This window comes from Phyllostomus hastatus, unplaced genomic scaffold (genome assembly GCF_019186645.2).
Source record: "Phyllostomus hastatus isolate PE091 unplaced genomic scaffold, TTU_PhHast_1.1 phas_scaffold_385, whole genome shotgun sequence".
NCBI classification, from domain to species: domain Eukaryota; kingdom Metazoa; phylum Chordata; class Mammalia; order Chiroptera; family Phyllostomidae; genus Phyllostomus; species Phyllostomus hastatus.
The window spans coordinates 13,814,487-13,840,224 of NW_025334026.1; the positions used below are offsets into that span (position 1 = coordinate 13,814,487).

A 25,738-nucleotide genomic window follows, 5' to 3' on the forward strand; every position below is an offset into this window, starting at 1 on the left:
ATAATACTTCATGTGCCATTTTACAGCCTGTTCTGGTTATCTGTTCATGTGTAACACACACACACACCTCTAACCTAGCTGCTTCCAAGCCATTTTATTATGTCCCAGATTCTTCAGGTCGACAGGGCTGGGTGGTTCGCTCCAGTTTCAATGGCCTGGCTGGCTTGGCACCTTCAAGATGATGGTTCGGGCAAGTAGCTGGTGTTGGGGGGTGCTGGGAAGTTGGGTGTCTTCGTGAGGTCTCGGTCCTCATTCACAGGGCCTCTGCTGCAGGGCGGGCAAGTTTCTGAACAGCTCCGGGTTCCCTCAGTGCAAGGGCAGTAGCTGCCAGGCAGCAAGGCTTACCCTCAGCCGGCACAGCCTCAGTCCTGCCACACTGGTGAGAGCCGGTCAAGCCCAGGAGCCTGGGGGGCGGTGCCGACCACGCCAGGCCTGAGGACCAGGAGGCCTGGATCTGTGAGAGCCAGCTTTGGGGACTGGCTGCCTCACGTGATTCATGCTGGGAGTATGGACTCGGTTTCCTATGTCACTGTTTTTTCACATTTCAAAAATTTATCTCAAACTGCATAATGGAATAAAAACAAATTGAAAATGTACCTGTTATGAGGATGGTATTAGTTCAAATACAGAGTCCAGCACAAATACTCCTTATTACAAAAATTTTTTATTACAAAATCATGAGCATGTAATTCTGTAACATAACAACATCACACTTAAGCACACCATACAACATTCTGGATGAAATACTCTAAACTACACTCACATCACCCTGCCAACCACACGGAAGCCGGCGTCACTTCTACCCTGTGCACACATGGGTCCTCGGCAGACGGACTCCAACAATACAGAGTCTTCAAAAGACAACTGTGGGGAAAAAGGGAGGGGGACCTTAAAATATGACAATACACTTACAGAAATGTTACAAACCATAAGGAAATATTTCGAACAGTAATTTCATGTCTTTTGTCTGAACAAAAGGGGAAGTTGGGGAACAAGCTATTATAAATTACCAATGATGTCAACCTGTGTGGCCATTTTTGCTTTTAACAGTAAGCTTAAAAAAAATTTAGTACAATCTAAAACTTCTTTAAAGACCACAGAGGTAGTACTTATCCTAGTTTTTTCCTTTTGCACAATTTTTTTTAAAGATTTATTTATTGTCAGAGAGGGAAGGGAGGGAGATAGAGAAACATCAATGTGCGGTTGCTGGGGGTTATGGCCTGCAACCCAGGCATGTACCCTGACTGGGACTCGAACCTGCGACACTTTTTTGTACAATTTTTAAACAAATGTCCAAATCTTAGTTCCCTGCATCTGCAGCTGCCCGAATTTCAGCTGCAGAACCCAAATGCAGCAAGAAGCCTTTCCTTGAAAACTGTCAGCAAGCCCTCAGCTTATAGACAACGGACGTATTGATTGCCATGTTCATCTCATAGATCGTATACAAAAGTTGCTTGCAAATATTAAAACATTTTTTTCATTGCTGGAAGACTAGCTCTTAATATTATTAGTAAAGACTTTTGCAAACTTTCTGGAAAGCTCTTACCATATCACTAGAACTTATAAAAAGTTTTGCATAGTTTTCTTTCCTCCAGATTCATAACAAGGTCCATTCCCTCGCCCTCTCCACCCCACTGCCCCCCCCCGTTTTCTCTGTACAGAAACAGCCCCCCCCCCCCCCGGGAAAAAAAAGAAGTCCAGGATCTCTCATAAAAATGTCGTTGGCATGGTGGCCTTTTCTGTGAGGGTAGGTGGGATTGCTGTCTCTTCTGCAGATGAGGTTTTTCTCTGCGCTGTTTGTACTCTCCTCCCATTTCCCTTCTTTTTTCTTTGAAAATCTCCCGCTTCAGTTCACTGCCTGGCCCTCACATGTCCAAGAGGAGCAGTGTGCTGTTAATGGCCGTGCTGGGACGTGTGAAGTCCGCTGGACGCAGCTGGCTGGGCACTTGGTGCGCAGGAGATACATGCAGATCCTGTGCCAGAGGTCCCCAGCCTGGCAGAGTGCCCCAGAGTGAGGAGAAGGAGGTAACCACGGGGGGTGGAGGAGCGGGGAGCAGGAGGCTGAAGGTGGCTTCGGGACTTGAACACCAAGACCATGGAGCCAAGCACCATGCCAGTTGTGCCCTGCTGCAAGTAGGGCATGCTGGAGGTGGGTGAGATGTTGGTGTAGGTCTGCAAGCCAGTCATGGAGTTGTACTGCAGGGTGCCCACATGGTACCGGAGCCTGGGCAGCGCTGTGCGTGTGGAGGCCCAGGTTCTGTGGATAGCCCAGCTGGTGCTGCGTGGTGCTGTAGCCACTGCTGCTCCAGCCATTGATGTGTGCACACCTGTCCACGCAGTGGTTCACACTTGTGCCTGGGCCCACTCCCACCACGACCCCACGCGCCAAGCTGTTTTCTCCCAGGGACTGCAGCCCACAGGGCAGCGTGTACTTACCCTTCTTCATGAGCGTCTTGGTTTTCTGCTGGGGCCAGTATTTATAATTTGTGTGCTCCTTTGTGCGGCGCTTGTAGTTGCTCAGCCTCGTCAATGAATTGCTGCTTCGTCTCCGACAAGTTCCACTTGGTGCCCAGGAGCTTGCTGATCTCTAAGTGGGGCATCTTGGGGTTCTCTTGGGCTATCTTGCGCCACTGCCTGCAGGACCACACCATGAAGGCGTTCGTGGGCCGCTTCACGTGGTCCAGGCTGTTCTGGCTGCTGCACCCCCAAAGTTTGCTGCGGGCCCTGCAGCTTCAGCTCTGTCTCTGTCACGTTGAACAGGCGGGTGCTGTGCAGCCAGGACTCCTATGTCACTTTTAATAGCTGGATAACCTTAGGGGGAATGTTATCCCCTAAGCAATTTATAGCACATAGGGGAATGTTATCCCCTATGCAGTTTATAACACTTTTGAATAATTAGGTGGTTTAGATGTTAACTACTACGAAGAGTGTGGCCCTGGACATCACTGCACTACTAATTCCTCCTGGTGGTTCTGTATGTGAAGCGCTGTGCTAGCTCTGTCTTGGGTGTGTTTGCTACTTTATGGGGTCCTTAGAGCAACCCTGACAGGCAGGACCTAGAACAGATGACTCACAGAAGGTTGTCTTGGTTTAGGATTGTCAGTGTCCATCCTATATACCTGTGATTACCACACAAGAATCTCCCAGGGTTTGCATGAAATTCAGGTTCCTGGCCCCACCACTCAGAAGTCCCAGAGGAAGGGCCAAGAAACTAAAATGCCTGAGATTCTTCCAGATTAAGCTGGGGAGGTGGGGCCATCCACCACACTGGACACTGGCTACCCCAGAATGCTTTTCACTGTATAAGCCTCCTGCCTTGTGGGGCTTACAGAGAAGTCAGGGATGCGAGAATCAGAAAGTGCAGATCAAGTCCTGCAGGAGTCCAGAAGAGAACAAGGTTGCTTCTTGACAATTTGGCAGAGGCAAGGATCAGAGAAGATTGCTCCATATAGACAGCAGGAGGGAGGAGGAGAGACAGATGGCATTTGAGCAGGCTCTGAAAGCTGGGTAGGAGTCCAGCAGGCAGGGAGGGCAGGCTGGGCACACCAGGCAGCAGCGGGAGCAGGTTGGGCGTGGAGCAGGCTCAGGATGTGTGTGAGGAATGGCCGTGTTTGACTTGCAGCATAGAGCACAGGATGGGGGCAGCGAGGCCATTCTGGGGGGTCTTGAACGCCAGGCTAAAGAGCTTGGCCCTCACCCTGTGGGTAGTGGGAACAGGGAGGATGTCAAAGGTGCCACGCAGGTGACGTGATTCTAAGATGGGGCTTGTTAACACACACACTGATTCAGAAGCCTGGGCAGGGTCCAGGTGAGGCCTGTGCTGCAGGCCACCCTGGAGTAGGGAAGAGATGGAGTAGTGGTCAGGATGCTCCGCAGCAGAAGGGCCAAGGGCCCACAGTGGGATGGCAGTGAGTGAGAGAGGGGACAGGGACAGGAGGAAAAACAGCATCTCCCAGCCCCATTTTCACCACCCAGAAGCCCATCAGACAGCTAGCAGCGTGGGTTAAACTAGCTGCCCCTGCTTTCACGCTTCAGTGAAACACCTCCCAGGCCCATAACTGGCTGCCGTCCCTGCCTTCTGGTCACCTCCTGACACACGACTCTCCCCTCGGTGAAGAAGAAAAGCCCAGGGACTGAGTGTGTGGTGTTAATGATGATAATGAGCTGGCTGAGGCCTTTGCCAGGGGAGGGCCAGAACTGGTTTTTAGAGAGCAGAAAGGAGGCTGGGTGGAAGCAGTGGGGCACCCACAATGAGGGTAATTAGGTGTCGGCTTATGGTAATTAGTCCTGCAAAGAGGCTGCCGTCCGAGGTAGACACAGCCAAGTTGGGTAATTATTAGGAAAGCGGAATGTCAAGCTCTCTCTATGGCAGAGGGGGTGTAGAGCTTAACTAAGAATGACCTTGACTTAGGAGGGATGTATGCTGCAGTTCTCTCAAATAGCCTGGAGGGGGAGACAGAGACTAGGGCTACAAAACTGCTCCTTGGGAACTGTCTAGGTCAGGTGGTGGCGTGAGGATTAGCATTCCAGAGCCAAATCCGGCTCCCTGAGTTCAGGTCTCTGATCACCAGACTCCAGGGGAAGCCACTTTCAGGCAGGGGTAATACAGGTGGGAGTGAGTCCAGGGAGGGCTGTGGAAATTAGCGCCGCCCTGGCTGTCCTAGCTCAGTGGATTGAGTGCGGACTGTGAACCAAAGAGCCGCAGGTTCGATTCCAGTCAGGGCACATGCCTGGGTTGCAGGCCACAAGCCCCCAGCAACCGCACATTGATGTTTCTCTCTCTCTCTATCTCCTCCCCTTTCCTCTCTAAAAATAAATAAAATCTTTAAAAAAAGAAAAAGAAAGAAAGAAACTACCGCCCAGCTTTGGAAAGACGCAGTATCAATGCCGGGGACTTCCGGGGAACGTGGGCCCAGGAAGAAAACATTCCCCTCCCCATTAGCCCTGCCGGGTGGGCTCAAGGCCATGCCCCGCAAGAGGAGTTGGCAGAGCAGCGGAGAGGGTAACTTCCCACTTCTGTTCATGGGGAACCCTGGGCTCCTCCCTGTATAGACAGCGAGGCAGGCCACACCTTCCAGCACATGTCCGGGAAGGGGGCGGGGAGACTTAAGGAATACAAACCCAGGATGGCCAGGAGGAAAAGGCCCAGCGCCTGAGGCCTGCAGCTGCAGGGCCTCCCAGTGCTCTCAGCTCTGAGTTCCAGAAGAGTGTTTCCTGGACATCTCTAGGTGGAGCTCCTCAATTAACCCACTTCATTTATTTATTTATTATTGATTTGAAAGAGAGGGAGAAACAGCAATTTGTTGTTCCACTTATTTATGCATTTGGTGGGTGGTTGCTTCTTGTATGTGCCCTGACCCAGGATCGAACCTGCAACCTTGGCGTATTGGGACAATGCTTCAACCAACTGAACCACCCGATCAGGACCTCAATTAACCCACTTTAAGAGGCCACCCACATCCTCCCCTGCCTGCCATTCTGGGGCTGCAGGGCTCACTGCCCTGAGGAAGTCACAGTCCCCTGCCACTGCCCAGCTCCTCTCAAAGTCCTGACAGAGAAGCACCACCCTGCTCTCCCATCCTGTGTGTCTGTCTTTCTGTCTGTCTGTCCCGCTGTAAGTGTGGGACGAGCTGTCAGCTCACACAGGGCCTTCTCCCCATTTTAGAGCCATTTCAAATTCTCCAGCTGGCAACCCAGCCCAGTCAAACAGCTCCGGTAGGGAGTCTTGGCAAGTCCCTCTCCCTCTCTCAGCCCCCTCCCTTCCTTCCTGGGAGCCTCAGGCTGGCCTGGTCCCTCTTGGGAGAGGTCACAGCCAGGCTGCCCCGTCCCCCTGACTTGAGCACTCCATCACCCTGTGTTGCCCCTTCCTCCCTAAGCCACCAACCAGCTCAGCTCCACTGCAAACCCCACCTTCGTTGCCTAAAAATAACTTTTTTCCACCCTGCTCTCTCCCTCCTGGGCTCCTGCAGGTGCTAATATTCTCCCAGCCAGGCTGAGCCTTGTGCTAGGCAAACTGCAGGCCAGTAATTAGGTTAACCCCCCTCCTGCCAGGGACAGAGGCCCAGTGGGTGGGTGGAGCTGGGTAAGGGTGATTGGAAATGTTCCTTTCATGGGCTGGGGTGATTCTGCATGGAGTGTGTGTGTGTGTGTGTGTGTGTGTGTCATGCTGGGTGTATGGTAAGTGATGTGTGTATGTATGTGTGGTGTGGTACATTGCATATGTATGTGACGTGTGTGTGTGTGTGTGTGTGTGTGTGTATGCAATGCCTATTCACATTGCAGAGCATCTTGTTCTCACCCAGAAACTTCTCCAGCTGCCATCTCCCAGCATGCCTGCGAGGAGGCCTCTTGCAAACAGGAAAGCAGAGAGGAACTGCCCGGCCAGCCCCACCCCAGTGTGAGCCCAATGCAGCTTTAGCTGCCTTTACAGACAGCTACTCTGTCCCAGGCACCTACTGGGCATGGGGACATGGGGATGAATAGCAAACTGAGGCTCAAGTCAAGTGACCTTGCCAGCAGTGATTGGTGGGTGGGACCTGAGTCCTCACTGAAACCTGAGCAGACACCAGCCCAACATGCTTTCCACCGGGGAGGATCAGGGTCACCAGCCTGGCTGTTGCCAGAAGGGACTGTGGAGGGGCCACTGGAGGGGGCAGAAGGGGGCGCTGACCACAGACTGGAGAGTCCCGGCACGAAAGCAGGGGCAATGGTTGGTGCTGGGTGCCAGGCCTCTCCTAGGGGCCCTGCCGTGACTGAGGCACATTTATGGCGATGTGTGTTTAAATGTTAGAAACAACACATGGAGCCGCATTGCTCGTACAGGCTGAGTACGAACAGGACCTGGTTTAAAGGTAAAGCTAAATAGCTGTACGGAAGGTATGTGGAGGGGCAAAACATGAAGATAGAACAAAACTGTGGCACCATGCTACATTATAATTTGATGCCATGCTTCCCAGGTCAACAGAACCTTCCAGAAGGAAGATCCCAGCAGGGCTGGAGCAGTCCCGAAGGGCAGCCGAGACGATGAGGCTGCTGAGGACCGACAGGAGTTCACCTCACTCTAGACCTCCCACCCCTCCAACCCTCCCCGGTTGTGGATCCTTGAGCAAATTACTGAACTTCTCTGGGCCTCAGCTTCCTCACCAGTAAAATGGAGGTGATAATGCCCATTGCCTGGCTGGCTGAGAGGATTGAGTATACAAGGTCCACAACACACAGTAGGCACTCAGTAAGTGGTGCCTAACTCCAGGATTTTCCTCACAGGGAGGGTCCTGGTCTGGGGGCGGGGCTGCTGGGAGGAGGGCTCTGGCTGGGCCGAGCAAGATAAAGAAGCAGTTGCTGGAGGAGCAGCCCCAGGCTGTGCAGATGCACAAGGCCTCACGGCTTCCCCCAACCCCCAAATCCCAACTCTTGCCCAAATACACGCAGGGCTGGGCCAACACAAGCTTTGTCTGGGCTGAGCAAGCTCGTTTCTGGCTCAGAAAACAAATTCAGCCTGCCAGGGTCCCTGAAGGAGTAATGAAAGCAAGACCAGGGAGGAGGAAGAGATCCCTCTGTTATCAGTGCATGGGGAGGTTTTTTAATTATGCAGTTAAATGCACTGATACCGTGTGTACACCTGCACACATACAGACCTTTTCCAGCTAGCCCTGCTCTCCTCCTGCCCCACACTGACAGCCTGTCCCAAGTCATCCTCCTCCCACCAGAACAGGGCCGCTGAGTGGGCGGGCTGGGGATGGTCCAGCCCAGGGCCCTGGGGCTCCCACCTGGCTCTGCTTCCTAGCCCTGCCCCCAGCTCACTCAGCCTGCTGTCTCAGCTTGGGCTGGGCCTGGAGCTCTGGCAGACCCCTGCCAGGACATGAGTTGTCTGTCCTTTCACGTAAGACAGATTTCTACAGCTCAGAGAGGGCTCCTCTTGGACCACTGAACAGTCAGACGTCGTGGAAGAGATGGGCCCACATTAGAACCCCACGAAGGGACCCTCAGTGAATGCACTCCTGCCTCCGGGTGCCTGGGGGCTCCGTTCATTGTGGATGTGCTTCTCCCATAGGTACGCCATCTCTGGCCATCTCTGTCCCAGCACCTCTTGCTGGTGCATGTATGTGTGCATGCACACACGTGTGTGGGGCCCATGTTGCTGCAGAGATGTGTGTGCTGTGTGTGTCAGAAATTGTGTGATGTGATGTGTGTGTGTCTGAGGGTGTACAGGAGTAGGGGAGGCATAGATAGGTTCGTGAGTGTGTGTACATAAATGAGTAGACACGGCATGGGTCCTAGAATTAAGCCCGAGACATTGCTGGAGGCAAAAGTGACAAAACTGCCCTGGCTGGTGTAGCTCAATGGATTGAGCGTGGGCTTCTAACCAAAGGGTCTCCAGTTTGATTCCCAGTCAGGGCACATGCCTGGGTTGCGGGCCGGGTCCCCAGTAGGAGCCATGTGAGAGGCAACCACACACTGATGTTTCCCTCCCTCCTTTCTCCTCTCTCTAAAAATAAATAAATAAAACCTTTAAAAAAAGAAATCCTGATTTTAAAAAAATGACAAAACTGAAGCTGCCCTACTTTGGGCACATCGTGAGAAGGCAGGGGTCTTGGAAACAACAATAGTGCTGGGAAAAAATGGAAGGCGGCAGGAAAAGAGGAAGAATGAATATGGACTGACTCCATGGAAGAAGCCACGGGCATGCGTCTACAGGAGCTGAGCGGGGCTGCTGAGGACAGGACGTTGTGACTGTCACTCATTCACAGGGTCTTCAGGAATCAAAGCCAACTCAATGGCTTGTGCCAACAACCATGAGGCTTGCATGTGGCACATATATGTGGTGAGCGTGCAGGGTGTGCACATGAGGCACGGGTGTGGGACAGGTGATTAGGATGTATCTATGCGGCATGTATATGGGGCATATATTTGGGGCGTGAAGGAGTGTGGGGGCATGCACGTGGCGTGTATATGAGATGTGTGTAAGCTGTGTGTGAGTCTGGTGCACGTATGTGCTGTGTGGATGTGTGCGATGGGTTCAGGTAACTGGAATCTATTCCGCTGGCAGACAGATGCTGGAGATAAAACTGGGTCACATCCTCCAAGACAGCCTCAGCTGCTGTCACTGTAGCTACCCCTCCCCATTTCCACCCCCACACCCCACCAGTGCCCTGTCCTGGGCAGAATGTAGGGACTTAGGCACATGCTCCAGGCCTCCAAGGACAGCTCAACGCACACTCCTTGGGGGTAAGCGTCCTCAGGCCAGGACACCTACCCACAGGGACAGCCTGGATGCTTTCTGGACCCAGATAGAGTAGGTGCCCAGTGTGAGATGGAGGGAAGACAGGTGGTGGAGATGACCTATGGTGACCTGCAAGGAAGAGCAGACGCACATCGCAGGCTACAGCGATGGCTGTAGGGCTGGGCTGGCCGCCTGCAGGCCTCCTTTGTTGCTCTGCTGACATGCTCCCCTTGTTTCCATCCTGTTTTCTTTCACCCATTTTCTCTCCTCACTCTAACCTTCCCGCCCCTGGGCATTGAAACTTCTTTTCTTAAAATACAATATACATACAGAAAGTGTAGAGATCATTCATATACAGTTCAATGAATTTTCACAAATTGAACACACCCATGCACCCAGCATCCGGATCAAGAAACAGAGCGTTACCAGCCTTCCTGTGCCCTTCCCAGTCACCGCCCTGAAGGGCCGCCACCATCCCGACTTCTAACACTGTGGATTGATTCTGTCTAAGTAGTCATTGCTAATGCCAACACCCGAGCTCCTCTCCCACCCAGAGCAACATTAACTCGTCCCTGAACATGAGAGGTGAAGAGAAAGCAAGTGCGGCCATGTTGTCTGTCTCTGCCCCCCACCCCAGGGCTGTAGGCAAAGAACGAAGGACCTGGCTGGCCCTGTGTCACAGACACCTGCCGAAGGTCTCTACAGCCCCTGCTTGAGTGTTTCAGGGCTGAGTTCCATAGCTACCCATGAATAATTAGTTTGTACAAGTGTGTTAGTTATGGCAATGTCAGCTACTATAACAAATAGCCCAGGCCCAGGGAGTGGAAATAACACTGTGCGAAGCTCTGAGGCCACTGGTTCAGGGGGCAAGCTTGGCTTTGGGTCAACAAATAGACTCTAAAATTTCAGTAGCTTATAACCACTTGTTACTTCTTATTCTCTAACAGTCTTATACTGATGTTCCTGGTCAGCAGACAGCTCTCCTCCATGTGGTGATACTGGTACACAAGTTTCTTTCATCTTGTGGCTTCTCATCCTCTCCCCAGGGCCTTAGAGTTTTGAGGGTCCTGCTAAAAGATGGGAGAATCCCTGGCTGGCATAGTTCAGTGGATTGAACGCGGGCTGTGAACCAAAGCATTGCGGGTTTGATTCCCAGTCAGGGCACATGCCTGGGTTGCAGGCCACAGCTCCCAGCAACTGCACATTGATGTTTCTCTCTCTCTCTCTCTTTCTCCCTCCCTTCCCTCTCTAAAAATAAATAAATAAAATCTTAAACAAATAAATAAATAAAAATTTTTTTAAAAAGATGTGAGAAGAGAGGAGAGGGCACACCTGCTTTTTATGTGCCTTTTCCAGGAAATTGTCACTTCTGTCTACATTCCATTGGTGCGAATTAGTCACATGGTCTATCTACACACAAGGAGTGTTGGGAGATATAGTCCCTGAGTGGACATTCACGCCACACTGACAACTCTCTACGTCAGAAGGGGAGAGTGAACATTTGGTGGGCTTCTCTGTCACAGTGGGCCTCGCAGGGAGGGAGAGCCCAGAGAGGATGCAGTCTCTTTGCTCCCTTCTCTACCTGGCCTGGAGGGCAGGGTTCACTGACTCAGTGCCTCATTCACTTATCCACTTGAGTAATTTCTCACTCATTCATTCATTTGCCAGTTCATTTACTCATTTTCCCCTTTACACACACTATATCCACTCATCTGTGCACACACCCCCTTACACACATCTACACCTCCTATGTGCCTGTAAGACCCTGGCCAACCTCAGGGGCAGGACAGCTGCATTGGCCAGAGTCACACACCCACCACGTGAACAACTCACAGGGGTTCAGGCCTGGGGTCCCAAGAAGCCCTGGGGCAGAGGAAGACATGCTGAGGAGCCAAGGAATTGTCAACTAGGTTCTAGGAGGTCTGTCCCTCCCATGGGCCCACATGCAAGGGCCTGAGTGTGTTGGAGGCTCGGGGAGGAGGAGGAGGAATGCGCGCCCTGGTCAGGGCGGGGGCCAGGGCCCCAGGCCCAGGGAGTGGGAATAACACCGTGTGAAGCTCTGAGGCCAGTGGTTCAGGGGGCAAGCTTGGCTTTGGGTCATATAGACTGTGGCTCAGGTCATTGCCCAGGTCACCTATGGACTGGACGGCTGTGGGCAGCTGTGAACCTCTCTGACCCTCAGTGTCCTCATCTGTGCAGTGAGACAATGATCCTCAGCTCAGGGGCTCACTGTGAGAATTAGAGGTAAGGAGGACAAGCATCATCACTGGGATACCACAGTGTTCAAAGTGGGTCACTCTCACTCCTGGGCCCAGGCTAAGGGGACCTGGGTCTGTGGGGGATTTAATTACAAGCCCCCCAAGGGGGTAAAGATGAGGCTGCTGATTACAGCTCCCAACTTCAGCCAGGGCTTGCCTTGGGCTGGGGTGGGGGCTGAACCATTGGGACAGTTGTGAGACCTTGGTGGGGGAGGGGATTCCCATGTAGAGCTCTCAGGAAGAAGCAGGCAGAGCCCACAGGCTCAGAATACATTCCCCCTTCCCCCGTTTACCCTAATCCCAGCAAAAGCTTCCTTCCTTCACTCTACCATCCCAGGGACCTGCAAAAGGACCCTAATGAAGGCAATGCTTAATCCAGAGCAATGGCTCTTTATGGTGTATTTACAAGTTGAGAGGAAAGTAGGAGGCTGGAAGGAGGAGGGGAGCCCAGGGGAGGTGAGTAGGGGAGGCTACCGCCTCTGCTCATTTTTTATTAAAGATCTGCTTCAAGGTCAGCCTTGCCTGTCTGCCACAAGGGACTCCTCAATTTCCCAGGCTGGGCAAGGAGAGAGAGAGAGAGATGCTGTAAGTAGGTGGAGGAAATGGAGAGGAAGAAGCCTGAGGTGGGCCAGACGGAGAGGTACAGAGGGAAAGAGGCAGTATGATCCGTGAACGCAGTGTGGATCCAGCAGAGTGCAGGACACTGAGAGGCGCCAGGGCGACAGGGAAGGGAGTGAGGAGTGAGAACGGACAGCAGCAGGGGAACACTGATGGGTTGGGTCCGGGGCAAGGAATGGATAGTTAAGGTATCAGATGTGGGAAGGACACAGATGCCCAGGTTTTGTTATTTTTCAGGTAAAAAGCACCAGAACATTTACCGGCCTTTCACCTGCATCACCAGTTTACTGCAAGGCTATAGCAACGAGAAGATCTATAGTAATTAGAAAAGGAATACGTCTCTCAGAAACAGGTATTATTAGCCCCATTTTACAGAAGAAAAAACTGAGGCTCAACGAGGCTTTTCCTAATCCCCACGACTAGTCAGTAACAACTCTGGGCTCAGGCAAGGGAACGGCCCGGGGCGTGAGGACTGTGAGCTCCAGGGTAGATCAGGGCCACAGCAGCAGCTCTGCAAGTTCGGGAGTGACTGTGGGTCCGCCTCAAAGAGCATGCCTCCATAGATACGGCCCACTAAAGATGGCCACCAGCTCCTGGTCCCTCCCATCCATAGGCGGAATCTTATCCCCACCTTTGAATATGAATGAGTAAGGGAGCACTATTTTAAATAGGCTGCTTTAACCTATAGACGATGGGGAAAGTGATGTGCCCTCTGAGCCCAGGCACTAAGTGATTGGCAGCTTCCACCTCCCCTCTTTTGGAACACTTGCTCCCAGGTCCTTGAGCTGTGGTAAGAAGTCTAAGGACTCTGCTGGAGGCAGTTTGTGAAGAGGCCTGGGACTACCCGGAGAAGGAGAGAAGGTGAGCTGAGCCCCGTCCTCCAGCCATCCCCACCAGAGCCCCAGACAAGTGAACGAAGGTGCCTTGTACGTACCTTCCGATCCACACCCCACCCATAAGCTGAAAACTACCAAGTGATTCCATTTACTGTCTCATGGAGCAGAAGAATCACTCAGCCAAGTCCTGCCCAAATTTCTGACCCACAAACTTGTGAGATATAATAAAACGGTGGTTGTTTTGCGTCATTAAGTTCTGGAATATTTGTTAGGCCACAGCAGACAGCCATTAGAGCAGGTCTGGAGAGCGTTCAGACACCGAGTTTAACGAGGACCTAATACGGTGGGTCTGACGCAGAGCGCTGAGGAAACGCGTTGAGAAGCACTGGAGGAGAAGGAATGACTTCAAGGCCAAGTGCCCCCAAGGTGCATGCCTACATCACATTGCCTACACCACATCGCCTACAGTCACTTTGCACAAAGATATAAATGGAAAGAGACAGGCAGAGCCAGAGGAAAAGGGAGCAGAGTAGATTGCGGGGTGGAGAGGGAAAGAAAGGTGGAGGGGCAGGACAGAGAACAGCTTGGAGACAGACAGAAAAACAGACAACTTAATTCAACCAGCAGGGATTCTTGCCTCCTCTGTGCTGGTGCAGGATATATGGAGAGCCATGGCCCAGCCTTGCCTTTGTGGATTTCATGTTCCAGACAGAAGACGGCAGGGAGAGAGGGTGGCAGAGATGAGGCAGAATAAGAGAGAAAGGGCAGGACTAATTCTGAGGTCACAGTCTCTGGGCCTGTGAGCGCAGGTGAGTGAAAGCACCAGCCTGGCCTAGCCGGCCCCTCATCACAGGGCCTTTCTGGCTCTTGCCTCTGAGCATGAGGCCCCTGGAAGGGCTGATCAGGCACCAGGGGTGGGAGGTTGGGTACCCGGAAAGGGAATTTGCTTTGGAGCCAAAAGACATGGAAACTGAAAAAGGTGCTACAGCAAACATAATAAAGGCCTGGTCGGGATGCAGGGGCTGGTGGAGGAGGAGAGAGGGGAGGGGGCAACGCCAAATTTAGCGGCAGACTGAAGGTGAGCGAGCCCAGCTGTGGGAGGAGTGGGACAGCATCACTCTGCTCCAGGAGCAGGGCTCTGAATCAGACACGGAGTCCCAGGTCTACTCCAAAACGGTTTATTTGGGGAACCAGTGTTCTCAGAATACAACGGCAGAACGCAAGACAGCCACACTTTGGCTGGTGAAGCTAGGCAGAAGATGGACTGAGAAACACCAAACATTAAGGGAAGCATTTTAGACATTCAATCAACAAATATTTACTGAGCACCTGTGCCTCCTATGTGCTGAAACTGGGAATACAGCCGGGAGCAAAGACCTTGCCCTCGTGGAGTTCAAGGTCTAGAGTGTGAAGAGAGAAAAAAACATAAGTGGTTGGATAATGTGACAGATGGTGCTAAGATAAAAATAAAAGAGGGGACTCTACAGAAACTATGCAAATGGCAATACGCACACACAAAGATGCTCAACGTCACCCATCATCAGGGAAAGGCAGATCACAGCCGAATGAGACACCAGTTCAAAATTATTTGGATGACTACATTTTCCAAAACAAAAGAAAGTTACAAGTGTTGACAAGGTTGTGGAGAAACTGGAACCCTTGTGCGTCCTTGGTGGGAATTACCCTGATGCAGCTGCTGTGGCAAATGGCGCGGCAGTTCCACAAAAATCACACAGAGAATTGCTGTGCAATCCAGTAATTCCACTTCTGGGTGCGTGCCTTGAAGAACTGAGAGCAGAGGCTCAGGCAGATGCTTTCACCCTCACGGTCATGGCAGCATTATTCACAATGAATAAACAAAATGTGGTCTGCCCATATAATGGACTATTATTTAGCCTTAAAAAGGAAAAAAAGTTCTGACACGTTCTACAACATGAATGAATCTTGAGGACTTTGTGCTAAGATACAAAAAGGCAAGTTCTGTATAAATCCATCTATATAAGGCATCTATGCCTACCCAGAGTAGTCCAGTTCGTGGAGACAGAGAGTAGGATGGCGGGTGCAGGGGGCCAGGGTGGGGAGACATGAGGACTTAGTGTTTCATGTGCACAGAGCTTCAGTTTGGGTGGGGGTGATGGCTACACGGCAATGTGCTGTAATTAATGCCACTAAACTGTATGTTTTATTTTGTTTAAGATTTTATTTATTTTATGTTTTTAGAAAGAGAGAAATGAAAGGAGGAAGGGAGGGAGTGAACATTGATGCAAGAGAGAAACATCAATTGGTAGCCTCTCGTGCATGCTCCCACTGGGGACTGAACCTGCAACCTAGGCATGAGCGGGAGTCAAACCAGCAACCTTTCAATTTGCAGGACGATGCCCAACCAACTGAACCACATCAGAAGGGCAATTTGTACATTTTAAATAGTTAGGCTCAGTTGGTTGGGCGTCATACTGCAAAGCAAAAGGTTGCCAGTTCCATTCCCAGTTAGGGCACATGCCTGGATTGTGGGTTTAGTCCCTGGTTGGGGTGTGTGCAGGAAAAAAACAATCAATGTTTCTCTCTCACATCAATGTTTCTCTCCCTCTCTTTCACCCTCCCTTCCTCTGTCTCCAAGAATTATTAATTAATTTATTAAAATCTGTAAATAGTTAAAATGTTAACTGTTATGTATCCTTTACCACAATAATTCCTTTTTTAAAGATTTTATTTACTTATTTTCAGAGAAAGGGGAAGGGAAGGAGAAAGAGTGAGGAAGAAACATCAATTGGTTGCCTCTTGTGTGTCCCCAAACTGGGTACCTGGCCTTCAACCCAGCCATGTGCCCTAACTGGGAATTGAACCGGTGACCTTTCAGTTCACAGCCTGGCACTCAACCCACTGAGCCACACCAGCCAGGGCCACAATAATTCTTTTAAGGGAGTGAAAAATAGTGTTGGGCAAAGAGATGCTGTTTAATATGGGGAGGTCTTGGAAAGGCTCGTTGATCAAGTGCCACTGGAGCAGAGATGTGTATTCCAGGAAAGAGTAAATGGGGAGCAGCAGGTACCAGCAGGACCAGGAACAAGCAAGTCCTGGCCCAGGCAGACATCATGGGAGGTGAAGAGGAGGGACAGTTCTAGGCGGTGGAAGCCCTGCAGGAAGAAGGGGGAACTAGAGGACTCAAGGACTCACAAGGCTCTGACTTGAGATGGGACTTAGGAAGGGAGGTTGCATGGGCCAGGGACCCAGAATAAAGTAGATAGACCCTCCAAAGGTTTAATCGAAGAGCTTGAAGAAGGGACTGTGCACAGAGGTGTGGGTAAGGATATGAGAATGGCGCAATAAAGAATAGAGGAGCACCTGGAGATGTATATTGGTGGGAACCATTACTACCTCTAGGCCTGAAGTCACCACAGGGAAGAAGCAATGCCAGAACTTGGCCAGAAGACATGGAGCTGTGGACAAGGGGCTATTGGAGCAGAGCTGGAGAGGATCTCAGCCAGGGAATAAATACCTGACTTCTCTCTCCTTCCAGCCTTCATTATCCTGGTGATGCTTCACCCTTGGATGAATCCAACCAGAAGTCAAGAACAAGGGAACCTGGGTAACCTGGCTACAGAGGTCAGCTTCCCCAGGCCCTGAGCAGATCAGAGATCGGTGGGAAAGAGACCCATAGGGGCAAACAGAGAAAAGCCAACATAGATGGTGATGCCCTTTGTTGAAATGAGTAACACAAGGGAAGGAGCCCTCTTTAGAGAATTAGCAGGCTGGTAGGGAAACCAAGACAGAGGCCTGTCTATTCCTCTGTTCCAGGGCAAAGCAGTGCAAGAGGTGAGCGTGCTCCTGGGGCTCCCATCCCAGGTGTGGTGGAAGAGATAGCCCAAGGAGGCTGGAAAAGCTTGCCGCCAGCCAGCTTGCAGGGGCCTCTCCCTATCTCCGCTGATGCAGCTCTCACTGCAAATCTATGGAGCAGTGGCTGTAAGAGGCAGATGAGAGGACCCTGACCTGTGTGGTTCAGGTGGTTGAGTGTCATCCTGCAAACTAAAAGACTGCAGGTCCCATTCCCAGTCAGGTCATGTGCCTAGGTTGTGGGTTCAGTCACCGTTGGGGTGTGTACAAAAGGCAACCCATCAATGTTTCTCTCATGCATCAACGTTTCTCTCCCTCTCTTTCTTCCTCTCTTCCCTTCTCTAAAATAAAAATTTAAAATAAAAAAAAACACCACAGGCAGATGAGGGGGAGGGCAGGAGGAGGTATGCCCAACTGGGGCAAAGTATTCCTGGGCACTAGTCCCAAATAGAGGTGAGGCCAGGGCTGGTCAGAAACCAAATCAGTGTGGTGAGGTTTAAAGCCAACTTGACTTCATTTAAGGAAGGGCTTCACTCTGAGAGGTTAGCCTCCCGCACCTCCTCTGGCCTCCCCCACACTCCTTCCACATGCCCAGCCATGGCTCCCCAGCCAAGAAAAGGCATGCAGCACCGCCCCCCCCCCCCACCGCCAGGCAAAAAGGGCAACCCATCCCAGACAGGGAGAACAAGCACGCTGGTGCTAGGCCAGCCCAAAGCCCCAGCAGATGAAATATTCATGCAGCCAGAAGGCAGGAGACCTGCAGAGGACTCACCCCTGGGGCTATGGGGCTGTGATAACGGCAGTAGCAGCTGTAGCCACCCCCCACGCCCCCATCTCAAGCTTTGTTCTGCAGACTAGGCTGAGCCTGCAGTATCAGGGATCCAACCACTCACACACAAGCACACACACACAACACACTCTGAAGACACATGTGAGGGTGAAGAAATTTGGGGGGAAGAATAAGGGAGGAGGGTGCACACAGACTCCAAACACGGACACAGAAACAGAGGCACAATCATACGTATGTACAGATGGGGACATATGCACGTAAACCCACAAACAGCAATTGTACACTGGACCCAGGGATGACTCTCACGGTCATGCATATGTCTTCTTAAAATCTGCCTCACTTGCCTCACCCTAGTCCCAGCCCTTCCCAAGCCTGCTCAGGTACTTCCAGCCCAGCTTGCTGAGGCAGGAAATTTCCACCGGGACACCATTGGTGGGCTCCAAGCAAAGGCCTCCACATTCCCGGCTTCCCTTAAGGAAAGGTTTCTGGGCTTCCAACGCCCCTTGGAGAGCTCCCCCACGCCCCCAATATCCTCCACTAGCGGGATTACTGTTTACACAAGGAAAGGGAATGGGGAGCCGCAGGACAGACAGATCATCCAAAGTTAGGAAAAGTAACCAAAGGGTGTCTTGAATTCAGAACTCCAGACACCCAGCCGAGCGAGCACCACCGAAGGTTCAACGATTCCATTCTCAAAATTCCTCTCATCCGTTGAGACCTCCCCCGCCAGCACCTAACCCAGCCTTGGTCCGGCCACCAGGGTGCACGATGAAAGGGGTGTTCTGAAGCCGTCCCCCAGCTGCATCGTGCGGCCGTCTTAGACGTCGCTGCGCAGTGTCGTGGCCAGAACTCAGCATCCTGAATTCTACTCCCAATTCCAAATTAATAACCTCCCTTGCTCCAGACGTCTCCTGGGTCTGGGGTGCCCCCACCCACAAGAAGTGGAACAGATGTCCCAGAGTGGAGAGTCCCCTAACGCCGCATCTCGCGCCTTCGCTGCTGGGCGAGGAGAGGTGGCTGGGGCGGGGTGGGGGGGTGGGGGGGGGGTGGGGGGGGGGTGGGGGGTGGTGAGAGCCTCCACACCTAGAGAGGGCGCTGTGGGAGTCCGGCCTCTCTGGCCGGCAGGCGGGCAGGGAGGCCACCTCCATGGTGGTGCGCTGTCCAGCATTTCAGCAATCGGTGGCGGCGGCGCCCGCGAGGAGACGGCGGGCGCGGGGCCGTGGGGGCCCGCGGAACTGCCCTGCCGAACCCAGCCGAGGAGCCGGCCCGGAGGAGGTCCGGACAAGCGGGGCCGAAGGTCCTGACTCGAGCGCCCGGCGGAGCGCAGCGGTCAGCAAGGAGGTGAGAGCCCCTGGTGGGGTGGGGGCATTTCCCAGAGGGGCTGGGGCTGAGTCAAACCTCGGGCCTTCCCAGCTGGGCTGGGGTGCTCCGAGTCTACAGACCACCCCACCAGAGGGTAGGTTGGGGGACTGCTAGAGTGTTTGGTCGGAGATGCGAGGCACCTGGGGAACAGAGATGAGGGACGTTGCTCATTTCACAGACAGGAATGGAGAAAGTGAGAGCCATGCGGGGTCATGGACAGGACTCTTGTGGGCATAAATGACTATAGCCTGCCCCATGAGAATGCTGGAGAGCCGCCCAGCTGCAGTCCAATTACCGTCCCCCAACTGAGGAGAAGGACTTGCTCCCTAGGGAAGGGAGAGACCGCTGCAGGGACCCTGTGGAGATGCTGGTCACTGGGAGGGGTGGAGGAAGCAGGGCCCCACCTGAATGCTGGGCTTCTGTCCAGCAGGGAGTGGCAGCACAAGGGACAACCTGGCCCCTTTCTCACCTGCCTGTATGCCTCTGGGGAGGCAGGAGCTGGCAATGAGAACTGGGTCTCTCACACAGAATGCCATTTACTCTCCCACTGGGAAGAGGATGGAGGACACTGAAGTGAAAATAGCCACTAAGAGTTTAGGGAGGTTTCTGTAGGCTTTCTGGATGCCCAGGGAGAGTTTCTGGGGCTCAGAGTGGGCCCAAACCTAAAGAAAATTCCTGGTATAAAGGAGAGATGAGAGAAGAGACGCAGCCTCTGCCTTGCATCCTCCTCCCCCTCCCTCCCAGGGCTTTCGCTTGGACAGTGTTGAGCCTCCTGCAGTTCCTGCTTCTGGCAGCAGGTTCATTGTGGGGATGGATTTGGGGGAGAGCAAGAGAAGGGCAGCCAGTTCTGGCCTGGTGCTCCAATACCTGTGCTCTGTCCTAGCCATAAGTCCTCACTCCCCTAAGACCTCACTCACTCACCTACTTCTGGCATTAGGGAGCCTGTGCTGTTCTTTTGTCCTGAGTCAAGAGAAAAGGCAGACACTTTGATGAAGAGCAAGACAGGGGCTGGAGTTTCTCTGTCAAGGGGCATCTTAAGGTCATGTTCCCAGCATGTGCCAGATTCTTCTCAGCCAAAAATAGGACCAAGATGGCTGGGAAGTTGCTCCCACACAACACCAGCTTCTTGGTTCCCTAATTTTATACCCCATCCCACTCTCCTGTGAGGGGTGAGGTAAGAATTCTTGAAGAGTGAATAAAGACTTGATTGGATTTTAAGAGGTGAGGGGGGTGTGGGTTTGGAGTCATGGATTCTGATGTCTGAAAGACATGGGTTCAGACCTAAGCTATGCGACTTCAGAAAGCCACATAACTTTTCTGAGCCTGTTTCCCAATTTGTAAAACAAGTACTGTATAGCATTAATAGCATCTACTTTATTGTTCAAAGAAATAATCCACATAGTGGATGAGAAACTATTTTTAAGCTGTAAAACACTGGGCAAGTGTTAGTAAATTAAATGCAAGTAAGAATTTCTTAAGGAGGAGGTGGAAAATTTTTCAGCATTGTCTAAAACACATCTTTCTCTTTCCCCAGAGGAGGTGGACATTGGGTGAGGGCCTGATACCAAGCTCCATGCTAGGCACAATGCTACAGCTGACTCAGTTAATCCCCACAAAAACTTCACAGGAAAGCCATCATTGTCCCTATTTCACAGCCAAAACACAAGAATTGAGTGACTTTCCCAAGGTCATGAAGCCACACAAGCTGTCTTCCCTAGGGCAGACCTGTCCCAGGCCCTTGATATCAAGGCCCAGTTAAATGTCAGTTTCTTGATTCATGCTGCCAGTGTTCCAGGTGGAAAGCCTGAGGCATATGGGTGAAGGTGTGCAATGCAGGGAGGAGCTGACTCCCTCAAGGTCGCTGGGATATTTGGAGGTGGAATGTGCTTTGAACTGGCCAGCTGAGTGCCCCCACTTCAACCCACCCCCCGCCACTGTCATGCCTGCCAAAGGGGACACGGGGATCTGACAGGCCCATCTGCTCACTGCTGCACCCACTTCTCACATCCTAGGCCTGCCAGCCTTTTGCTGACCTCGGCAAGCCGGTGACTGCCAGTTCCTTTCTGAAGCAGTTAGTCCTCACCCTCTGAAGTGGGGCCTTGGTCATGAGCAACTGCCCCATTGCTGGCATGTGCCTCCCCTACTGACTTTTCTCTCTTCCTCTGACCACTTCATACTGCCCCCAGGGGCAGAATCATAGTTCCTCCTGTGCCAGCAGCCAGCCCAGGACTCTGCAGAGGAGATGGGGGAGCCCACCTTCCTCTTTAACTCCTAGACACACTCTGAGCCCCTGCCACAGACCTGTCACCTCACTTACATTACTTCATTTCATCCTCACATAACCTGGTCCTTTTCACGGAGGAGCAAAACAAGGTCTGGTAGCGACATGACTTCCCCAAGGTCATGGAGCAAAGTCGTGGAGCAACCCTAGTCCACTGCCTCAGGGGCCCAGTGTGGCCTCCACAACACCACTCTGTCCTCAGTTCTTCAGGTTCTCCTGGGGGAGGGTCAGCCAGGGCACAGTAGGTCAGCGGGAGTTGGAGGGTGGCACATGTTGGAGGTAACAGAAGGGCTCTAGGACAGGAGTCCAAAGACTTTCTTTCTGGAGCCATGTCTGACCCTGTCTTCTTGTATGACCTTGAGCAGGGCCCTTCCTTCTCTGGGCCTCAGTGTCCTCAACCACAACATGGTAGGGCTTGACTAGATGATCCCAAAGGCCCTACCAGCACCAAGATTTTAAAATCTGTCTGCTCTATAAATCTGTATGTCAGGAAGCCTGTGGGTCCATCTGCAGAAATAGAAGTCATCTCCAGGGTTTCAGGTTTGATTTATTCATTGGAGCTGAGATTTAAAATGCACCCATCCCTCCCACCTACAAACTTGAGGATTAACTCAAGGGGGAAAATATGACTTGGAGAGGCCTGGTAGGTCACTTGGAGATCCCAGGCTGAAGCCCTTCTGGCCCAGGACACTGAACATGCCCTGCACACACCTGCCAGAGCTGTTTGCCAAAGTCCAGGAGGCCCCAAGACACACATGTACAGGCCCCTTGTCCAGGGAAGCAGCAGGGTGTGGTGGCTGAGGCTTATTCCTGGAGCCTTGGGGGCAGGGAGGGATTTTGCAGCTGATGCTCTAAAGAGAGGATGCAGGGGCCTGCAGAGGAGGTGGGTCGGTATGGCAACTAGTCCAGGCCCAGTGGGGAGGGGCAGCCAGACAAGAAATGGAGAAGTTCCTTCTTAATTCCAACACCTGGGCTCAGTGAAGGGATGGGGAGCTCAGAGAAGAGGAAGGGTTTAATGAGGAAAGAAAAGATCAGAGAGAGGGCACTCAGTAAGAGTGGGCTCAGAGAGGGAGGGGGCTGAGAGGTGCTCGATGAGGGAACAGAGACAGCAGTGAGAGGGCGGAGACCCAGAGGGGCCTCTGGCACAAGGGGCTCTTTTAGAGACCCCAGCCAGACCCAGACTAGACGTTCATGGTGGCTTAGTGCCTGCTAACACCGTTGGGTTTCTGCCCCTTCACCTTCCTCTGGGTCATGAGCACAGGAGGGCAACAGCTCCATCCCCAGGGGCCAAGCCCATCCAGAATGGGTCTCTCAGGGGTCCCAGGCAGATGTGCCAGTTCAAGGTTGCCCAGGCTGACTTTTGACCTGGGAGGAAGGCCTCAGCAGCCATGTGGTCCTTGGCTCCAGAGCAGCCCTCAAAACCCAGGGTCTCCCATCCCGTCACCAAAAGCCAGCCAGCCTATTCATTTGCAGCACTGCTTCCTGGGCAGTCAGCCTGGCTCGGCCTCCTGCCGCCCCCGCCCTGGCCTGCTGCCCACTGCAGAGGCCGCTGTGCCAGCTGGAGCTGGCGGCCAGTGCCACTGCTCCCTTAGCATCCTGCCGGGGCCTGGGAGGACCATGAGGCAGCCTGGGCCCAGCGAACTGGACATCGGGGTACAGGCCACTTTCTGCACGGGGAAGCTCTTGGCCTTCCACTTTCTAGCTTTGAGTGTAGCCTGTGGCTTTGAACAACTCCCCAGGACTCCCCAGAATGGAGACATGTAAAAGTAACCTTCTTTGAAGTCTTTTGATTTGAAAAACGACACATCTTTATTGCACAAGACTTGGAAATAGAGAAACCGAAGGAAATAGGGATCGACAGTAGTCTTACCACCCAAAGACAGCCACTGTGAGCAAAGCAAAGGGGAGAATTTCCTTCCAGGATTTTTTCCACGTGTTCACAGATCCATAGACTTAAATAACTGGGAACATGCTGTTGGGGGAAACCGGTATCTTCTTTTTTTATTCCATCATGAGAACTTTCTGGTGCTTTTAAAGATTCTTCAAAAAGCTTTCTTTTAATGGCCTCGTGAAGGCTGGGCACGGGGCGGGCGGGGGGGAGTTGCTTCTCAGGGAGCCAGTGAAAGTTGCAGGGAGAAGCTTGCCCCTCGCTTCCTCTCCTGGGTGGGGCACACCCTCTGGGCCTGTTGGCTGCTGCGGTTTCTCCCCAAGAAGCTGGCTTGGGGGCCTGTGACCGGGTCAGCCAGGGACTGAGGGGGCCTGCTTCCTCAGTCCACCCACTGCCAGTGCCAAGGGGGGTAGGGCCAAGGCTTCTGCGTGGAGGGGAAGCATGAGAAAGTCTTACATCCCCTAAGAAGGGGGAGGGCCTGGATGTAACAAGACCTCCGAAAGAAGAGTTCAGGACTGGAAATCAGGCAACTGCCAATCTTCTGGGCCCAGATCTCATCTGGGCCCCGATCTCCACAGCCAGGTCTTTCCCTCTCCTGTAAAATGGTCATCGTGATACTTTCCTCCAGGTGTGGCATGAGAAGCAACTGGCAATGGGTGTGAAAGCTCCTGAGAAAGGAGAATGCCCAGTGCGCTCCACAGAGAAGCTGGTCCTGTGAGTGTGTGACCACTCAGGCAACATCTATCTGCGCCCCTATTTTCTGGGCACAGCAGGAGCACTGACTCCCTGACCTTGAGGAGCTCCCAGACTAGTGGGAGAGGGAGGCCTGAGGACACTGATAGTGACGACCTGTTGAGATTCTGCTGGGACTAAGATGCCCACAGTGATGTGGCAGCCAGAGGAGGCTCCTGGGAGAGGGTCCTTGGAGAATGACAGTGAAGGTACCAGACAGAGCCGGCAGATGCATGGCGCTCCAGAGGACAGTGTGGACAACAGCACGAAAGTTCTGGTGAATTAAGGAGACAGTGAACGACTGAATGTAGTCACAGCACAGAGGGCACTCCTGGGAGGAGAGGGCAGCCAGGGGGAGTAGTAGGCTGGGCCAAGTCTGGAAGGATCTTGAAAACCACTGAGACAGCTAGTGATTTGTTTGGAAATGAATGGGAGTCACGGAAGGCTTTGGAGCAGAGTCACAAACAGTCAGATGTGCACTTTAGGAAGCCCACTCTGGCTACATTTGGTGAGGGGAGGAGAGACGGGGAGAAAGAGACCAAGGACAGAGAGGCTGGGGAGGAGGTGACGGCACAGTGAGAGAGGGACAGGTACTGGAGACACTGCTCTGGAAGATTTGACAGGGATGTGTGTGCCCGTGCTCCAGGCTGGGTTCGCTCAGGAAGAAAGAAAGACCCGTGGAGCAGGGACAGGGTGAGGAGTGAGGCATCTGTCTCCCACACCTGTCCCAGCTGCTGGCACAGACCTCAGTGTCAGACAGGGAGCCCCAGGCTGGGGTGGGTAAGCCTCAGGACTGGCGGAGGAGCCCAGCCACCCCTTCCGGGATGGTAGGGAAGCTGGGACACTCCGCAGACCTTGCCTCTGGGCTGTCCTGTCTTCCCTCCCTGTTTGGCACGGTGTGACACATGCTTCTTGGTCCTTGTGACCCACCCATTACTGTTTCCAATAAGGGAGGGGCACCTCTCTGCCTCCCAATTTCTGTCCTCTGTCCCTTGCCTCTCATACATTAGAAAGCATAGATGGTCATTCATTCACTCATCAAACATTTTCTGAACTGAAGGCTCAGTTATCTTTATTATCCCCAAACCCTGAGGGAGGCACTGGAGAAAGGGAGGAGCTACGGTCAGTCTCATGAGGAGCAAGACCACTAAACTGGTGATGTTTGAGATGGAATATGGTTATGTGGAAGCATCCCCATGGCTGCTGGGCAACTGGTTGGTGGGGGGGTTGCCTTGCCTGGGTGACTTTGGAGCCAGTATTCACTGATGGACCTCATAGGATGAGTACAGGTTTGCCAGGGGGAGAAAAAAGGGAATAGTACTTCGGGCAGAGGGAACAGCATGAGCAGAATAATGGAGGAGGAAAGAGCACCAGGCACTGGGGATACAGTGTGGCTGGAGAATCAGGGCCTGGCCTGAGGGGCAAAGGACCAGGCTGGAGAGAGGCCTCATGAGGGACCTCAGCGTGAGGCGGGGGAGCCCAACCGTTCTCCTGTAGCAGCAGAGAAACCACGGGATGTCTCAAGCAGGTAAGCACACAGCCAGAACTGTTTCAGGAAGGTCACCCCCGAAGGACGAGCATGATCTGGACAGATGGAGAGAGCAGGGGGGCCTGCGGTGTGCTTTCAGGACACGAATCACATGGCCTGGTGCCTCTCCTGCTGCGGCTCTGCTCCTCCCAACCAGGGACATCCAGAACCGCAGCAACCATGGTCTCTGTGTGCAGAGTCCTGCCTGAGCATTTCCAGAACATTCTATGAAAAGCAGATTCCTGGGACCCATCTACTCAGAATCTGAGGGTGGGGCTGGGGAGGTGGGGGCCTGCATTTTCAAAAGCTCCTAGGTGGCTGCACATGCTAGAGTTGAGAATGGGTACCTCGTTGCTCTGCGCCTGCTGCTCCGTTCAGCTGGATTCCCTTCTTC

General features: G+C 52.8%; 1 protein-coding gene and 1 pseudogene across 1 annotated transcript in view; one reads left to right on the top strand and one right to left on the bottom strand.

The window, feature by feature from the left end:
- Nucleotides 1-1,893: 1,893 nt before the first annotated feature.
- LOC123806299 lies at nt 1,894-18,701 on the bottom strand (annotated as a pseudogene).
- Nucleotides 18,702-25,252: 6,551 nt separating this feature from the next.
- SRRM3 (serine/arginine repetitive matrix 3) overlaps nt 25,253-25,738 on the top strand; it is a 47,412-nt gene continuing 46,926 nt past the window's right edge. The window contains exon 1 of the mRNA XM_045819453.1: nt 25,253-25,344. The gene's annotated coding sequence lies outside the window, so the exon portion shown is untranslated. The remainder of the gene's footprint in view (nt 25,345-25,738) is intronic.